Here is a 19,889-nt window from a genome sequence, read left to right as displayed (position 1 = left end):
ATAATGTACATATACCTCTTTATTATGTAGAAGCTTATGTATATATATAGATGTTACATAGAAGATATAGAAGCAATGAAGTCCTCATTTCCAAATAGAAAATCACCCTGGAACCTGAAAGCCTGAAAAGGGCTATTATAAAGAAGTAGACACGTCTGGTACAGAGTAAACATTCAGTAAAAGTTGAGTGAAGGAATCATTAAAAGCCATTTGCTATTATACAGAGCATTATATTAGTAAAAGCATGATGGCATACCGTGAACATTTTTTCTATATAATCTTATTCTCACAATACTCTTGGGAAATGAATAGATCAGGTGTTAGTTGTTATCTGTGTAAGTTGATGAGAAACTACAACTCCGAGTGTGAAACATTTGCTCACAGCTGTTAAGTGGTAAAGCTGAGACATGGGCCCCGTCAGATGACTCCAAGTTCTGTGCTTTTTTGCCACTTAGATTGCTGTCCCGTGTGTGTGTGTGTGCATGCACGCATATAGCGAAGTTTCTTAGTTTTCAGTAATTGGTACCTTGCCACAGTGCAGAACACTCAACTCTGTGTTGCCAGGACACATGAATATTTGATTTACATTTGTTCACATTTTTCAGCTCGATCTTTTGCTTCTGGCTTTGTAATAATCGCTGAAAAAATAAACTCTTTGAAATGAGAAAGGGGGACAATAAAGGAGAAAAGATAACTTACTGAAAAGCTCTAGGTCCATTGCCTTTGTTTTGGAGAACTTTCTTAGACAAGAACATCAACCTTCTACCTCTGTCCTTTTACACATATGCACACATTTCAGAAGGGCATGAGTGAGTTTAACAATAACAAACATTTGAGCTTCCACTCCTCCCTCTGCTCAGTGGTGGGCTCTCAATTCTGTAAGTGGAAGTGACCAGTGTGACAATAAGCAGGACAGAGAGGGAGCAAGGTGTTTCTTGGCAGAAGCAGTAGCCCAGTGAACCAAAACAAACTCACACACTAGGGTTATGTGGTTCCTGGACCTTGGAGAAAGTTGCTGAGGTGGAGAGGCCCATGTTTTACTAGGGAGAGCCTCTGCCTGCTCTCTTCTTTCTGTATATGACCTTTTTTCTATGGTCTGCAAGCTTCGGAGATGGTAGAGCATACTCTAGTTTTTCACATGATGATTCCCCTTCCCTTTTGTTGTCACATATTTATGTAAAATGTAAGATCTGCAGAGGTATTATACTCCTAAACTTTTCTGAAATCCAGGAGTTGGCCACAGGGAGAATTCAGTAACACTTTCTGCTTATGTAATGTACTGTGCCTGAGAGCCATTTGTGCTTTGCAGATAACTCAGCAATGTGTCAGTCTCTGTCTGCTATTCTTGTCCAGCAGCAAGAGCTAAAATGCTCACTTTTTGGAAGTTCCTGTCTTGAAAGAGGACTGGAAGTCGTTGCCAAGCCCATTTCAGCAACCTGCTAGATGAGGAAGGGCTGCCTGTGCTCCTAGAGGCACGTGAATGGAAAGATGTGGCCTCCTATCTTGTAACAGTGAGGAGGAAATGCGCCTAAGAAACCCTGTCAGCCCTAGTCTTCTTCTAAAGGAAAGTCAAGACAATTCCTGCCACATAGGATGCTTTGCTTTCCATCATGGACTCTGATTCCCTGGCCACAGCAGACTGAACAAGAAATTAGTTGCATTAACCTAATAAGGACAATTATGCATGCACAAAATAAAAGGGAGTTACATGAACTGTCTCTGATATCACTCTTTGAATATCAATTGTGATCTTCTCTTGGGGAGTTTTCACATGATACATAAACACACAGAGGGCAGTGAAATAGAAAGAGTAGCAGAGACTCAAGGAGACATGGAAACTGAGTCAAAGGATTGCAGAGCTCCTGAAGTTGGAAAAGAGGCAACCTCGGACAAAGGAAACCAGTCACTGGAGCTGCCTTAGGGTTCTGGGCAGCTGGAGCCATTGTTATCTGTTCTGGATTTGTATTTTTTTCTTTAAGGACTGGATAGAAGTATAATTTGTGTACTATAAACTACACGCATATAATGTGTAAAATTTGATAGGTTTGACATATGTATACACTTATGAAATCATCATCACAATCAAGTTGATGAAAAAGTTCATCACTCCCTGAAGTTTTCTCTTGCCCCTTTGAGTCCCTCCTCCCACCCCTCCCTGTTCTCTCTCATGTTCCTTAGGCAATTGCTGATCTGATCTGTGTCACTATGAAGTAGTATGCATTTCCCAGAATTTTATATTAGAACCATATAGTATGTGTTTTTTCATCTGTCTTCTATCATGTGGCATAATTATGCTGATATTCATTCATGTTGCTGTGTGTGTTACAAGTCATTCTTTTCTATTGTTGAGTAGTGGATACTATTATGTAGATATATCACAGTTTTTATTATAATACATCTACTTGTTGATATACCTCTGGGTTGTTTTCAATTTTTTATACTATTAATTAAACTGTTATGAACATTGGTATACAAGTCTTTGTATAAATATAGGTAACTTTTTATATGTTTCTTTGCCTTCCAAATATCTTAATATTCCTGGGTAAAAAGAAGAAAGAAAAAGGAATATTAGAGAGTATTTTTAATTGAATAAAAATGAAACTAACTTATAACATTTTGTGGGATGCTGCTATACACCATTGTTTAGAGAGACATTTATAGAACTAAGTGTCCATAATAGAGAAGAAGAAAGGTATCACGTTAATGATCTCAGCTTTCACATTAAGAAACTACAAAAAAGAGTGAAATCTAAGTTATAAAGAATAAAGGAAATAATAAAGATTAGAGCAGAAATAAAGAAACAGAAAACAGAAAAACAATCGAGAGAATCAATGAAACCAAAAGGTAGTCCTTTGAAAAGGTCAATATAATTGGTTAAGCTCAAACCAGACTGATCATGAGTAAAAGAGACGAGGCACCAATCACTAACATCAGGAATGAGAGATGTGACATCCCTAAAAATTCTACGGAAGTTAAATAGATATTGCTAGGCATAAGAAAGCTGGCTCATCAGACAAAGTAGACTTCAAGATAGAAAGCGTTATTAAAGAGAAGCATTTTATAATGATAAATAGGTCAATTAATCAAGAAGACATAACAGTTCTAGATATATATGCACCTAATAACAGAGCTACACAATAATGAAGGTAAAACTGATAGAACTTACTGGAAAAATAGACACACCTATAACTATTTATGTAGATTTCAATACTTTTCTCTGGTTAATTAATAAAACATGTACACAAATTCAGAAAGGATATATAAATTAATATTAAACATTTTCATTTAGAAAAGGAGATAATTTTCAATTCATTTTATGAGACCAGAATAAGCTTGACACCAAACCCGAGGACATTACAAGCAAACTAAAAACTAATATTCTTTATGAATACAGATGCACAATTTTTATCAAATTATTAGCAGATTAAATTTAGCAACAGACAAAAATAATAATACATTATTAACAATTTATTTAATACATATAAGTTGGTTTAAGATTTGAAAATTAGTTAGCGTAATACACCACACTTTAAAAAAGGACAAAAAATCATATGTATACATTGAAAAGGGAGAATAACAGTGTCTTTCTTTGTAAAAACATGTGAACATAGACAATCCTAGACAATCTATGTAAAACCACCAGAACTAATAAGTGAGTTCATCAAGGTTATAGGATTCAATTTTGTTAATATACAAAAAAATTGTATTTCTATATACTGGCAATGAACTTCTGTAAAATGAACATTTAAAAACAGTATCATTTAGAATAGCATTTAAAACTGCAAAACACTTAGGATTAAAGTAACAAAAGATATGTAATATTTGTGTGCTGAAAAACACAAGAAACTGCTAAGAGAAATTAATGTAGATCTAAATAAATGATAAGATATATTATGACCATGGATTGGGTGACTCAGTATTGCTAAAATAATAATTCTCTCCAAATATCTATATATTCAACATAGTCTCAGTAAAAACCCAGGAGGCTTGTTTTTCTTGGTAGCAGTTGACATGTTGATTCCAAAATTTGCTTAGAAATCCAAAGAATGTAAAATAGCCAAAATAATCTTAAAAAATAAGAGCTGTACTACAAAGGGGAATATATAGACACAGTGAGGTACTGGTATAAAGATAGATATTACTATCGTCAGTGGCCCTCAAAAGAACCATAGTACATAAACAAATATACAGTTAATCTGTGGTACTTACATTTTATGTTGGGGTGATCAGGAAAAAAGTGTCTAGAGAAGATTCATTTGTGAGTGTTGTGGGTTGAATTTTTTTTTTTTTTGCCAATCAGTTTGAGCTTATGAAGTTGCTCAGGTTAGCCTTGAACTGGTGACCTCGCCTTCACGAGCGCCACGACCTCCGGCGGGAGCCACCTTGGGCCTGAATTTTTTTTTTTTTTTAAATATGTTACTCTGGGGACTGTCAGCGGGGAGTAGGTTAGGGGAAGGATAGCATTAGGAGAGATACCTAATATAGATGACAGGGTGATGGATGCAGCCAACCACCACGGCACATGTATACCTCTGTAAGAAACCTGCATGTTCTGCACATGTACCCCAGAACTTAAAGTACAATTTTAAAAAAATGAAATAAAAAATAATAATAAAATTAAAAAATGTGTTAAAGTCCTAACCCTGGTACCAGTGACTGTGACCTTATTTGAAAATAGGATCTTTGCAGATACAATTGAGGTGTATAAGTTAAGATGTGATTATACTGGAGAAAGGTGAACTCCTAACTCAATATGACTGATGTCCTTACAAAAAAAGTGAAATGACACACACACAGACACATAGGGAGAAGGCCACATGAAGATGGAGGCAGAAACCAGAGAGAAGCTTCTATGAGCCAAGGAGCACCAAGGATTCCTGATAAACCAACAGAAACTACAAAGAAGCATGACAGGATCCCCCGCTGGAGCTGTCGAAGAGAGCGCAGTTCTGCTCTGCTGACGTCTTAATTCTGGATCTGGCCTCCAGAACGATGAGAGAATACATTTCTGTTGTTTTAAGCTGATCAGCTTGGAATTTTGTCACAGCAACCCTAGGAAACTAATGCGAGGCTTTCGTTACGGTTTTGCTTTGTTTGGTTTTTTAAAGAGCACATGTAAAAAAGATTGAGAAACACTATTTAGAACAAAAAAAAAAAAAAAAGGAATAACTTTTGCAGTCTGTAATTAGTCTTAATTTCTTAGATGGACCCAGAAAGCAGTAGCTATAAAGAACAAAAGAATGACAAATTGAATTTTTTCAAATTGAGCACTTTCAGTTATTAGAAGATCAGACTTTTAAGATCACCATTAAGAAAATGAATAATGAATTTACAGACTAGGAAACAATATTTGTAATATATATATTTCACAAAGCACTTATATCCAGAATATAGTATCTATAAAGAACAAAAAAATGACAGATTGAATTTTTTCAATTAAGCACTTTTGTTTATCAGAAGATCAGACCTTTTAAGATCATTGTTAAGAAAATGAATAGTGAATTTACAGATTAGGAAACAATATTCTTAATATATGCATTTGACAAAGGACTTATATCCAGCATACATAAAGAATACCTACAATTTGATAATAGATGCAACTAAATTTACAAATGAGCAGAAGACTTCAATAGCTATTTCATAAAGGCACATCTTTGAATGGCTAATAAGCATGAAAAATTGTTCAATATCATTAGTCATCAGAGAAATGCAAATTAAACCACAATAAAATACTACTACACATCCATTTCTATGATAAAATTAAAAAGACTGATGACATCAAATGTTGACTAAGTTTTGGAACTAGCAGGAGTGTAAAATGGTGCAATCACTTCGAAAAATAGTCTGCCTTATTCTCATAAATTCAAACATACACCTACTCTTTGTCCACTTGTAGGTAGAAATCAATAAGAAATGAAAACATGTTTTTCAGAAAGACCTGTGCATGAATGTTTATAGCCCAAATCTGAAAGGAACTCAAATGTTCATTGTCAAGACAGTAGACGAATATAGTGTGGTACGTTTATATAATGACATACTACTCAGCAAAGGAGAAATGACTTACAGTGTCGGCAACATAAATGAATCTTAAAAACATTATACGTAGTGAAAGAAGCCATACATAACAGTGTACATACTATACTCTTCCATTCATGTGAAGCTGTGGAACAGAAAAAAACCAATCTATGTTGATAGAAATAAGATCAGTTATTGCTTGAGTGAGAGCAGAGGGAGATTTACTTCAAAGGGGCATAAGAAAACTTTCTAAGGTAACAGAACTCTTCTATATCTTGATAGTAACATAGGTTAATGTGCATATGCATTTGTTAATGCTCATTACATTAATAAAGTACCTATTATCTGTGTATGTTACTGTTGCAGATTCTCACCCCTTCTCTCCTATCTCTATCTGCATAAGCATATGACTCAGCTACTGTGCAGTGGCTAACCGCTGTTCAGTTTGTACACAAGAGGTTTTTTGGGGGATCTTAGTTTTCTTATGCGAAATGAGAAAACTGGACTTCTTCAAGCTCTCAAAACTACAGCTCATCTGAAAGTTGAGGTTCTTTCCAACTCTAAACTCTTGTGTGGATTGCTATTTGTATTGCTTCAGTTCCTCAGACCATGTGTTTGAAAACTCCTAGAGCCCAGTTGCACCCTGAATGAATTAAAGTACAGATACTGGGGTAGAGGTAGAAGAGCCCAACTATTTCCTGTTCCATTTGGTGGGAACCAGAAGAGGCTGTTTTCAAGATGTGGCTAAGTCTGTGGAGAAGCCCAGTGATGTGAGTGAATATCTAGGTTGAGGCAACCTCTACATTCTCGAGACTGGGACCTTGTTTGTATCCTGCAAACTGTGTAGATGCAAAGGCAATTATGCAAATATGTGGGCAGCTGACTGCCATAATGTGAAGCTTACCTGTTCTGTGTCCAGGGCCATCTCCCCGGAAGCCGAAGCTCTTTTACACAGCTGCTTGGTATAGAGGTAAATCAAAGAAGGCACATCATAAGCCTGTGAAAAGAAAAAGAATTCATGTTTTGGAAAGTCTTAATAAAAGAAATATTAGGAGTCCAGGGTTTAGAAACTCCTACTTATTCTAAGAATGTCAACAGCACTGAAGAAACACTTTCCACAAGGTTCCGCAAAGTTTCTCTTAAACAGCCTTGGCATGATTATTACATTTGTTTTCTTCCCAGTTCTTATTCAGAATAATTTTCCTAAGGAAAGTAGAAACCTACTCCCTACAGTTCCTGTTTCCCCATTATCTTTTATGAAACGAGCACTTTCTAATTCCTTTTATGTAACTGATTTTAATTAATGGTGATAACTATAGTCATCCTTCTCTTCAGCACAAAGACCTGGTTGGGGTAAAATCACAGCTAGTAACATCGTTATGACTCAAAGTTAACATTTCAGGGAACAAACTGAGCTATGAATTTACAGTAAAATCCCATTTATTCTTTTTACCCTATTTCAGTAAAATCCCATTTATTCTTTTTACCCTATTTCAGCAGCACTTCAAAAGCAATTTATTTCATTGGCAGGTGGTGTGCTGATTTGTGCACTATTTAATGTTTCTTTGTTAGCTTTTGAAGACTTTAGGCAATTCCTTTATTGTACCTTAGTGGTTACAACTGCATTACCTTTAGAACTCAGCACTTAATATAATATTATCCATTATGTATTTTTTCATTCAAATAATATTCCAAAGTGATTTTTTGAGATTAAGCCCATGACAACATATAAATTGTTCTTCGAATGAGGTGATATATGTTCAGCTGAAAGCAAACCCTCCCTCCTCTAGAGTCCCACACATATTATGCCAGACATATGGCCTGGAATTAGAAGCTGTTAAACTTTTAAAAGTGGCATGGTACACTACTAAAACCTGTTTGAGGTTAGGTAGTCACCTACTACTCCTATCACTCCAAGTGACTAATGCTAAATCTCACGACTTTCTTGGGAGGATTTCCATCATTCTGGAACTGGATCTCAGGAGAGAGAGATGTGCTTCTGTGATCAGTATACCTTGTAATACACCTGTGATCTCATGGCTACCTTGGCGGATCTTCATTGTGGGGTCTTTTGCATCTTCTGTTAACTGTAACTCATTTTCTTTCCCTATTTCTTAGCAGAATACCGTTGTGCAGACATAATATAGGCACTCAATATGTGTTCGATGAATGAATAAATATTTACTGATTTGGTGTCATTTCCTTTCCTCCAAGAGAAGCAAACTGGTTTAGTGCTCTTTAAGTAATGGTGCCTGAACATAGATTTAGTATATATTATATGACAGCATGCTGTTTCGAAAAGTGATATTTTAAGTTTGGGTGGTTGAGATGAACAATTAAATGATGCACATTTGTTATGATGTTAAAGATGGGCAATCTCACCAACTGTCATTGTTTTAATTATCACCAGTGTTTGATGATGCAAACAATATTATTTGTCTCAACCACTTCTTTATGCTTCAGATGATTCATGCAGAAATTTCCAGCTGGACAGATACCCTTTGATGATTCATTAGTACTCAGCCATAATATGGCAACTCAGACTTGAGCCTGCCAAGCTTGTATCTATCTCAGGAACTTTCACTTACTGCTACTTCTGTTTGGAAAAAGATGTTCTTCAGATGTTCTCATGGATAGTTCTCCATCATCACTGAGGTCTTAGCCCAAATAACACCTCAAAAAGGAATTTACACGCAATCTAAAATGCGCTTCCGGTTCCCTACCCCTTTCCTCAACAATTCTCAGACACATTATTGGTGTCACCATTTTTAACACCCTAGCACATTATTGGTTATTATTTTTAATAACGCTTTGCTCTTTGTGATATTGTTTGTATAATAGGTGTATTATTAAGCTGCACTATATTTCATGATGACAAGGCCTTATCTCTGTTGCTCATTATTATATTTCCAACACCTAAAACATGCCTTAGAATAGGGGCTCAAGAAATGTCTGCTGAAAGGAAGTTGGAAGGATTCAATCAAGGACATGGAACAAACTCAGGTAGTCATGTCAGACTTGGGAATGTAAATGAAAACATGCAACTTACATGGGTAGCATAAAACTGGTTGACTTTGGCAAAGAAGTCAATGAAAGATTGATTCAAGCAAAGGAATCAACGGAAAATTGATTGAGAGATGTTCAGAGGCTCAGAATCAGAGTCTTCTCTCTCTTACTCTCTTCTCTAAGCAGGAGCGATTATCCACCTTTTCCACTGAGCTGCCTGTTTGGGGTGCAGTTCCACACACGGGCAAGAAGTATATCAAAGAACCTACGTCAGTCAGGGAACTTGGTCACAAATATCTAGAATGCACTCTAGTTATTCATGAAGAAAAGGCAGTGAGATAACTTACATAATCTGGAAGGGCTGTAGAGTCAGGCTTGGCAGCCATGCAGCCAGGAACATCCCCCAAATCAATCCATCTGCCGTTTCTGTAGAGACCTGACTGCGGTGATCACCTGGCACAGGTGCTTCCAATTGCCTCATGAATGCTGGGCTAAGAATGCTCCCAATTAGAGTCTCCTCTGTCCAGATGCTGCTTCCTCTGAAAGCTGGATCTCTCTGAACCTTCACCTGACTGGATCCTGCATGGTGACGTCTCCCTTTGTGACACTGTCTTCTGAATTGGGATCTTGCTCAGATGCATCTGATCAGTTAAGTCCAGGTCACATGCTTGCTTTCTAGTTGCAAGGGAGGCAAGGCCAGTAAGTTTCTGGCCTCTCTCTTGGGAGGTAGCACCCACAGGGAAGGAGATTCCATGGTCATAGGAAGGATAGTCAACAGGTCCTGAGTGGCCACAAAGAATAAGAGTTGTCCTACATAGCCCCTCTCCTGGGATGTACTGGGCTCAGTGCAATGTTCTGTTTTTATTTCTGGGACTTTTGCCTATCACCAAACACTTAACTTATATTCCAACCATTACCATTTACAAATCTGTTTTTTACTTGCTATTGGCCAAAATATCCTGGCTGCTGCAACTATAACCATTAGCTTGACAAATACTGCCTCAGGCATGCCCCACGCGAATCTTAAACTATTTTTTTCAGGAAGTCAACATTTATTGACCCAGGCAATGTGCTCTACATACATTATCTTGGTGCAACACATTCATTATGTCCTTCAATCCAAACAACCAAATTATCCATGTTTTACAAGTTAGGAAACTGAGGACCAAGGAGGTTAGGTCAACGATACAAAATTCTAAATAAACAGTCTGCTGCCAATGCTCTTTTTCATTTCTCCTTATGCCATAAGTTTCTCTGACAAGGGTTACTTGAGGATAATGAAAACTTATTAAACATTATGAAGACAGTGCTGATAGAATTGAATTATACCACTCCTTTCTCTAGACCTTTTAGTGGGAATGTGTTAGACGAGTCAAATCTGGTTTTCTGACATCTTATCAGGACTATGTGACTCATCACTCCGTAGGCCTTTCCCAACCCTCAAAATCACATTTAGTTCATCATTCATCACTTTCCTCTATAACCTCCAAAAACCGTTTCTTCATTTAAGTGTTTGCAATCTGTGTTTGGTTTCCAAATTAAGAGGCAGGCACATTTTCTACGGACTCAGTCACAGCCTGCAGTGTGATGCCCTTGCCTACCTGTTTTTATTTCCAGATTTCTGTAAGCTCCTGAGTAATTTTGGTTTAGGGCTTAGGGTAGAGATGCATTATCATCCTGATGGGCGGTAGTAAGTACCAATGCTTACGAAGCCACAGGAATGAACTGCCCTAGGAGGTAGCTGAAAAGCATAGTTCTTTGAGGACAGGAACTGGGTCACATTTTTTATCTGTGTATCACTAGAGCCTGGCACAGTTCTTGGTACATAACTATTAAAAGGAGTTGGTTTCATAAGAAATTAGATGACATTTTTTGGTACTTCCAGAAGCAGTTGTTAAACCCTAGTACCCAAATAAGAGTAACATCTGTTTCTAGAAAGCCAAATCTATTCTTTCGTGCCCACTTCCATTTAAGACAGAGCTAAGATAATAAAATTGGTATTAATAAGGCCTTTCCCCTACTGCTATTCCGCTTTCCTACATTTTTCAAAGATGCGAGCTATTATTTTTCTGAGTGCTTCTGTTTTCATTTCATACAAGGAGTTACAGAAATGTGAAACTATGAAAATTCATGTGAATTATGGAAACTTAAGCCTGGAAAGAATTAGAGACCTAGATTATGCAGCTATACAAGAAAGTTAAATAAACAAGTCTGCTTAGACTGGTAGGACTCTTACAAAATACATGGTGAACAGACGTGCCTTTCTGCCTGGGCTCGCCCAGAAGTTTGCCAATGAACAGAGCTTTTGCAGGGCAGGACCAATGCCTGGTGGATTTTTTTTTCCTTAGCCGTTCACTAGCAATTGGAGCATGGAAGGTGCTTAACAAGTGGTGATTGAATGGATTCGTGAAGGAATAATAAAGAAAGTCAAAATGAAATTTCTTTTAATTTAAAAAGTAATGATGATCAAAAAGGCTGGGGATATTAGGAGATCAATTTCTTGAATATATATTCATTTTAAGCTAAGAACAGAATAGCTGGTATGTTTGGGTTAAAGTTTCTGCCCTCTGATGGTAAAGGTAGAAATGTCCGTCAGAGAATGAGTGGTCTCTGGCTAACCCAGCTATGCTCTGTCGTGCCATCTGTTTATCTGAGTGCACCCTTACTCCATGTGCCTAAAGAATATGATATACATTAAGGGATAATAGATTCCATCTGACTACCTATAAAATACCCAATTTCACTAATTTAGATCAATAACCAGAAAGTCAGTCAGAACTCATGGAAAGTTTAAACATATAATATTAAAAACAGAAAACAGTCCAGGCACGGTGGCTCGCGCCTATAATCCCAGCACTTTGGGAGGCCGAGGCAGGTGGATCATGAGGTCAAGAGATCGAGACCATCCCGGTCAACAGTGAAACACCGTCTCTACTAAAAATACAAAAATTAGCTGGGCATGGTGGTGTGCGCCTGTAGTCCGGGCTACTCGGGAGGCTGAGGCAGGAGAATTGCTTGAACCCAGGAGGCAGAGGTTGCGGTAACAAGAGCGAAACTCCGTCTCAAAAAACCCAGCCAACCAAACAAAAAATAAATAAATAAATAAAAAGAGAAAACAAATGGGAGTTCCGGCATCCACACTATTTACATCATTGTCACATCCCAGCTTTGGCAGAGGCTTGATTACTCTTAGAATTGCATTTGATGAGAAATAATGTAAAGGCAGAAACATAAACCAGGTTCCCAGAGAAGTTACATAGGAGTGGCTTAGTCTTAACAACAAATGACTTAGCCTTAAACCATCAAACAGCCACAGCAGCAAAAATTTCTGGTAATGCTACTAAAGAAAATTTGGGCATGCTAGAAGGAATATGGTCCAAAGTGTTCTTGCTTTTTTCCCTTTGCATTATGGGTGGTTTTCTTTCCTTCCCTGCCTCTCTTTCTGCATGTTTTATCATCTATTTACCTATCACCATCTGTCAGTCATCTATCTATCTGTCTGTCCACCTACTTACCTACCATCTATTTACTAAATTAAGCAGGATGAAATCATTTACAAAGTTACATGAGTGTAATAATAATATATGTAGAAACCAGGCCAGCCTTGATCTCTTTACTCTCATCTCAAACACTTGCATTTGTTTAGTCTCTATTGCTTGGAGCATTTTTCTTACAGTTGTATAGTGTCCAAATCCCTCTATTTCTTCTTGGCACAAATATATTAACATTTTTTTTGAGACAGGTCTCACTTTATTTCCTAGGCCACAGAACAGTGGCACAGTCATGGCCCACTGCAGCCTCAACCTCCCAGGTCAAGTGATCCTCCCACCTCAGCCTCCTGTGTAGCTGGGACAGCAGACATGCATCTCTACGCCCTGCTAATAGTTTTTATTTTTTGTGGAGATGAGGTCTCACTATGTTGCCCAGGCTGGACCTATATCAACTTTGTAACATTGCATCATGTCTTCTGACACTGTGTGCTTCATGAGTGCAATGGCCTTGCTTCGTTCCCCTCTGTATCACCAGACCTGGCACAGTGCCTTTGTGAATAGCAACGATTTATTTATCAACTGTACCATTGCATGAAAAGAAGAATGAAATGAGTCAGCACATTTAACAAACATATTTGAATACAGTAACCCAGTGCAGTTGTAACAGAAAACCTGTGGGTCTGAGAACCAGATTACAGGAGTGGATGTTGCCTTGACTACTAAATAGCTGCGGGAATGTGGACACACGACTGAACTTCTCAAAGCTGATTTCTCCCTCAGTGATTTTGTAGAAGAAGGCATTTTGGCCATTAAAGCTGGTTCTGTGGCCTCTGCTAATATTCCGCCTTAGTGTCTGCTAATTCTATCTCCTCCTAGTATTAAGAGTATTCAAAATTAGCAGTCCCAGGAAAGTTTCCATATAGGTTCCACTTACATATTTAAGTAGGAATTTCTGATTAGAAGCTTCCCATTTAGCAATCGTTCCACTTGTAGGTTTGTGGTAATTATCTGATCGTAGACAAAGGATTGAACATTTTAAGAAAACAATGCAGATCTGCATCTGAGTAAGACATTATCCCAGTGAGCTTAAGTTCCAAGATCAATACGTTAGGTGTATAATATTTAAATTAAAGCTAGAGCACCCGTGTCCTGGGACTTCCTGTAGGTCTTGGCCTGGATAAGGACAGAGATTGGTATGGGGTTAGGGGAGAGGGTTATTTAGCCTGGACCTTACATTTACCAAGATCCTCTAATTTATAGTTTAAAATATTTTCTAACACACACAGGCACGTGCGTGCACACACACACACACACACAATGATTTTAATCATGTTGAAAGTATTGATTTTTTAAATATAATATTTAAAGTTATATTCTAAAAATTTCCCAACTGTCTTTTGGCATCTATTATTTATTTTAAAAATATTAAAATATTATTAAATCTCTAAGAAAGTTAGGTGTATGTAAATTGAGAAGCCTTATGTATTCCTGTTGAAGAAAACCTTTTGCCATCATGAAGAGACTGTCTCCAGTAATGCTTTTTGCCTTTATTTGTTCCTTCTTCTAAAGCTTTTCTACATCTATTGGGTTTTTCTGGAGTTGAACTAAAAACATTTTATGCTGTATTCCAGAAGGAGAGGCAAAAGGCTTATAGAAGGCAAGATTAACTTGATTTTCTTCCAACATATTTACTACCAGTGCTCTGTGAATGACATGATAGTTTCTGCTCAGCACCCCTTTCTTCAGCATAGCTCTCATCTCTACAGCTGTTGTAAGAGCTGCCTTGGTTTTAGACGACCTTACCCTGCAGGTGAACATCTTACCCAAACCAAATCAGCACCATTTCCCCAGGTTTTGACTAGAACTGAGAATATAACTCCTTGTTCTGTGTTAGAAGTTATTAGAAATAATGTTGGGGATTTTGGTACCCATGTTTCCCATGATGGGAAATAAAGCTGTCTTTAGTGATCAAGAATAAAACTTAACCTTTAAAAAAAATCTAAAAGGAACAGGTAAGGTGCAGAGAGAAAGGATGGGTTCTATAGCATTTGGGTTGCTGGTTCCAACAGTCCCTAAAACAGCTGTATCTGACTTTACAAAGGCCTTTCTTTGTCCCAGTGTTTCCTGGATTCTATGAGACAATAACCTCAATCTTGCTCAAACTAGTTTCAGCTATATTCCTACCATTGAGACAAAAAGAGTCTTCATTAGTATGTTACACAATGAGTTAGCCATTTTGACTATAGGAGGGTATTAGGCCTTGGATTTCAGAAAATGAATTGTGGCAAGAGGTTCAGTGTTGCCCACTACTGCTCCACGCTGGAGTTTTTAAAGACAAGAATTAGAAGCAGTGCCATCTTGCAATTAGCAAAGTCAGGGCAACTTGTTTAGAGCCCTGATGTCTAGAAAAGTGTTCTATCCCATGGGAATACAAATCCCACGGGAATACAAATCCCACACAAGCCTTACCTTGGCTTATGACTAAAGCCACTGTGTTTGGAACCTGAAATCAGTGAGCACTGGTTGTGAAAAATCACCCTACAGGCATGATCCCAAGCTCTCTAGGTAAACAGAACAGTCAGGAGGATGAAAACCAAACAGCCAAGAAAGTTCACAATGAGGGGGTGACTTAATGGGTTTGAATTAGTCTCATTTTGAGGCTTTATATAACTGTAGCAAAATTCAAGAGTATTTATGAAAGCCCATTTCTTTCTCTTTGGATAATGAAAATTTGCTTTAGTGGCTGGAAACTTTTTTGTCCTTTGAAGCCTTAAGTTGTTGCTCTTGCCTTTCTCTGGACTCACAGAAAGATGCCTGGTTCCAACAATACCAATGAAAGCACAATTTGCCAAGGGCTTCATACCAGTCCCCGTGGCAGCAGAAAACTATCACAACTAATAAATCAGAAATACTCTAAACTCATTCTGAGTCCAATATTTGATTTTTAAATTCAATTTTAAGGATGTTTTTCTTCTTGTCAAGAATGAGGGCGAAATAATAGGAAATGAGGTAACATTATAAACCAGTCATGAAATACTCTCCTCACTTCTACCTTTTAACCTGTCCTGTCAAATTAATAGAAATTAGGAATTCAGATTATAATGTAATTGTACTTCAGAGAAACATATACTTCAATATCTCTTATGAAACTATATTTGCTGAGTTATGTGGCTCATGAAGTACAGCTACTCAGGAGGCCTAGGTGTCAGGATCACTTGAGGCCAGGAGTTCAAGACCAGCCTGGCCAACACAGTGGGATCTCTCTCTCTAAACAATAATAATAATAACAGCAAAATAATCAATAATAAGCAATTAAAACTACATTTGCAATTTTATTTAATTCACTTAAATAACAATATAAATCTCATGAGTCAAGCTCCAAGTACCATAAAAATTAAGTGAAAATAATAAAGAAGTAGTTGCTTAGTTAGCTACAATTAGGAAATGAGTTAACTATATTTTCTAAATAACTGAATCTCTTTACTAGCTTCTGTTAAAACTTCTGAAAAGTTTTAAGATATTTTGATACAAACAGTTCTAAGACAGATCACGTATTTCCTTGTCTTACCATGGACAGTAGGAAATACAATAAAACTTATTTATTCATTAAACATCTATTAAGCACCTACTATGTGCCAGGCACTATGAAAGGTCCCCAAGCTATGAAGAAGAGCAACATATGCATGGGACTTGACCCCGTGGAGTTTACATCTTATCATTTGTTACTAGGGATGTGCATTTTATAAGTGATGTTTTCAAATGCTTTTGATTTACTTAAGGCTCAACATATTAACAGTTAATTTTATTGTAGTCGACTCCATTAACTTTTTATTTTGCTTCATGAATTCTGATTTTGGAGCCTTGTTTAATAAGACTTTCTGTACTATCAGCTCACAGTATTCCCCTATGCTTTCATCTTTTATTTTATAGTTTTATCCCTCCATAGATAGAGTGTTGTTCTGTGTATTGTACAAGGTAGGGATACAGTTTTAACCTTTTTCACATCATCAGCAAGTTATCCTGTTAACAGTGAGCCATATGTCTTTTTCCAGTAGATTTGTGTGGCCACTATTACCACCTAACAATGCTCCACGGATCTCACTGATCTATTTATTTCTCCTTGTGCTTCCACTATATTGCTTTTTTTTTAATGCTGGCTTTGCAGTACAACCTACTATCTGTCAAGCTGAGGCTTTCTTTTTTCCTTTCCTTTTCAAAGTTGACAGCTCTTTATGCAACTGCCCTCCCTATAAGTTTTAGTAAGTCAAGTTGCCCAAAAAATTTAATTGTGATTTAGATTGAAATTGCATTAGATTTAGAAATTAGTCTGGGGATAACTGACGTTTTTATTAGAAGACATCATTCCTCCATGAACATAGCATTTTTTAATAATTAATTTTTAAAGTTTTTCTATCTATATCCTGTGTATTTTTAGGCAAATTCTAAATATTGTATAGGATTTGTTGTACTTGCAATAGTATAATGTTTTCTAATTGTCTATTACTGGTGTAGAAGAATGCTATTGACTTTTGTAAGCTGCTCTATCTGGCAACAAAGATCACCTCCTAAATTACTTTTGTTGGCTTACCTATTGATTCTGTTGGCTTTTCTGGTTAGATAACTATTCATTTGGACGTAATGAGAGGTAAAGTGTTTCCTTACAATCTTTCCATACGTTACCTGTTTCTGTTGTCTTATAGCTCTAACAAAGACTTCATAAAACATAAATGGTAGTAGTAGCATCTTATGTTTTATCTTAGTAGAAAGTATTAAAATTTATCTGCCTCGTATGATGTTTGCTTTAGGTTTTTGGTACTACATTTTTATGAAGTTAAGGAAATTCCCTTTTATACTTGGTTTTTTGAGAAGTTTTAAAAAATTAATTATTAAATTTTGTCAAACTAATTTGTATGCATCCATTGAGACAGTCATATGTTTTTTCTCCTTTAGTTCATGAATACGGTGAATTACACTGATCTATTTCTGATGTTGAACCAGACTTGTTTTTCTGTAATAAATGTCATTTAATCATACTGTATTACTTATGATATATTCTTGGGTTTTGCTTAGCAGATGTTTTTATTTAGAATTTTGTACCAGTGTTCCTGAAATAGTCCTTTAAATATTTTTCTCTGACTTGCTCTTACTTGCTTTGGGAATGAAGGTTATACCTGTCTCATAAAATGAGTTGCATGGCATTCCTCTTTTTCAATAATTCATAATGACTTATAAAATAAGGACATGCTCTTTGAATACCTGATAAAACTTTATGAAATAATCTGGGCTTGAGCATTTTGTTGCATGGAGGATTTAATTATTATTTTACTTTTTAAGTTTCTATTTTTTATGCAAGTTTTACATTTATTCCCGAATTAATTTTGGCATTTTATATCTTCCTTTTTATCTATGTCATCAAATTTGTTACTGTCTAATTGTTATTCTCTTAACTTCTGTTGTAGCCATTACTTCTTTTTTCATAATGAAACAATTTTGTGTACTTAGACAATATAAATTGTATAAGTAAATGAATTAGTTTATAAAATATATATGCAACACTATACAAAGTATTAAATGTTACATACTATATATGCAATATTTATGTTATATTTATTATATATAAATATAAAATACATGGTATCTTATATATATATTTCAGACAAATACAATATATAGAAATATAAATGTAATATATACTGCATATCGTATAAATGAAACTATAACATATATGTATTATTCATAAGTGTCACTTTTCGTTCTGTATTTCTCCACCTTTGTTCTTGTGTGCTCTCCCGCTCTCAGCTCCCGTGTCTTACCAACGATCTGTTTGTTGTACGTTTTTCATATAACCAGTTTCGGGCACAGTTCATCTTCTCTAGTTTTCTTTTGTTTTTTACTGGTGTCTCTGTCTTATCATTACGTTTCCTTGTCTTTTTCCTTTGAGTGTGTGTTTGTTGTTCCTTTCCCAGGGTTAAATACTTAGCATTTGTTTTCGATCTTTCTTGTTTGCTGGTAAATGTGTTCCAAACTAGAAATTTCGCTCTAAGTACTTGTTGAGCTGCGTTCCAAAAGCTGTGGGATGTATTATTTCCTTATCTCTCAGTTCTGAGTATTTTAAAATTTTCCTTACAGTATTCTTTTTAGCCCAAGGGTCACCTAACAGTATGTTATTTAGTTTCCTGGCATATGAGACTAAATAAATTCTCTGTATTAGATTCTAATTTTCTTATATGATGAACATAGGCTTTATGAGATTAATTATTTGAAATTTAGCACACAAAGACTTTTGAGACTATTTCATGTTTCCTCAAAATCAATGTGGATTCCCTGTTGGATGTAAGTTTCTCTATGTCTATCAGTTTGTAATGATTAATCATGTTATTGAAATCTCCTATAAACTTTGCTCCTTTTTACTTGATTAAAAAATTCCTAAAAGGATTGTGTTAAAATTGAGTTGTGATGATTTATTTTCACCCTAAGGACGCTTTATATGTTTATTGGATATATTGGATATATTCTTAGGTACATTTATGCTGGTTATCTTTACATCTTTTAATTAGTCATTCCTTCTATCACTATGTCATATAACCCGATATGAGTTATGAGGGAGTGAGAAAATTTCACACAAACACACATGAGTGGATTTAGTGACCAATCACACGTAAATGAGAAGATGACACGGAAATGAGAGTGGGTGAGAACATTAGTCACTGTGAGAAGACACACAGAAGATTTTGAGGTCAGGAAGGGGTAGAAAAGACAAGATGAGCAATATTCATTCATTCATTCATTCATTCATTCATTTCCTCATTGAGTAAATATTTTCTGAGTGCTTGCTATGTACCGGGCACTAAACTTGGTATAGTGAAGAAAGTTTTTAGGGCGGGTTTAAGATGAATTAGCCCCACAGTCCCACCAACCATTTACAGATCATGATGTACATAGTCGTATGTAAGAAGTTGAATGTGCAATACCAGAAGTTCAGCCTAATAAAATCTCCAATTGTCTTTAGGAAATTTCCAATCTGCAAGCAGGTTTAAGACACTAGATTAGCATGATTTAAAAGCTACAACTTGATTTCAAAATAAAAAACAGTCAATGTACTCTTGTATCAGTAATGTTAGAACCAGTCTGTACCTATAGCACATCCTTTTCAAAGGTTTAAAGCAGTGGTTTTCAAACTTAAGTGAGGATGTGAATTGCTTGTATCCTGGATAAAAATGCAGATTACTAGACTTTCCCTTAAGAGGGTCAGAGGATTTGCAGTGAGCACACGCATCTACATTTAACAAGCTCCTTAGCTGATTATGATACTAGAACTGTGTGTTTGAGAAACGCTGCTGTAAACTCTACTAATTCAAGTTACGGGGCATTAGTAAT

The sequence above is a fragment of the Callithrix jacchus genome, chromosome 10 (genome assembly GCF_049354715.1).
Source record: "Callithrix jacchus isolate 240 chromosome 10, calJac240_pri, whole genome shotgun sequence".
Lineage (NCBI taxonomy): Eukaryota > Metazoa > Chordata > Mammalia > Primates > Cebidae > Callithrix > Callithrix jacchus.
The sequence above is the reverse complement of the archived record's forward strand: the minus strand, read 5'-3'. Positions refer to the sequence as shown.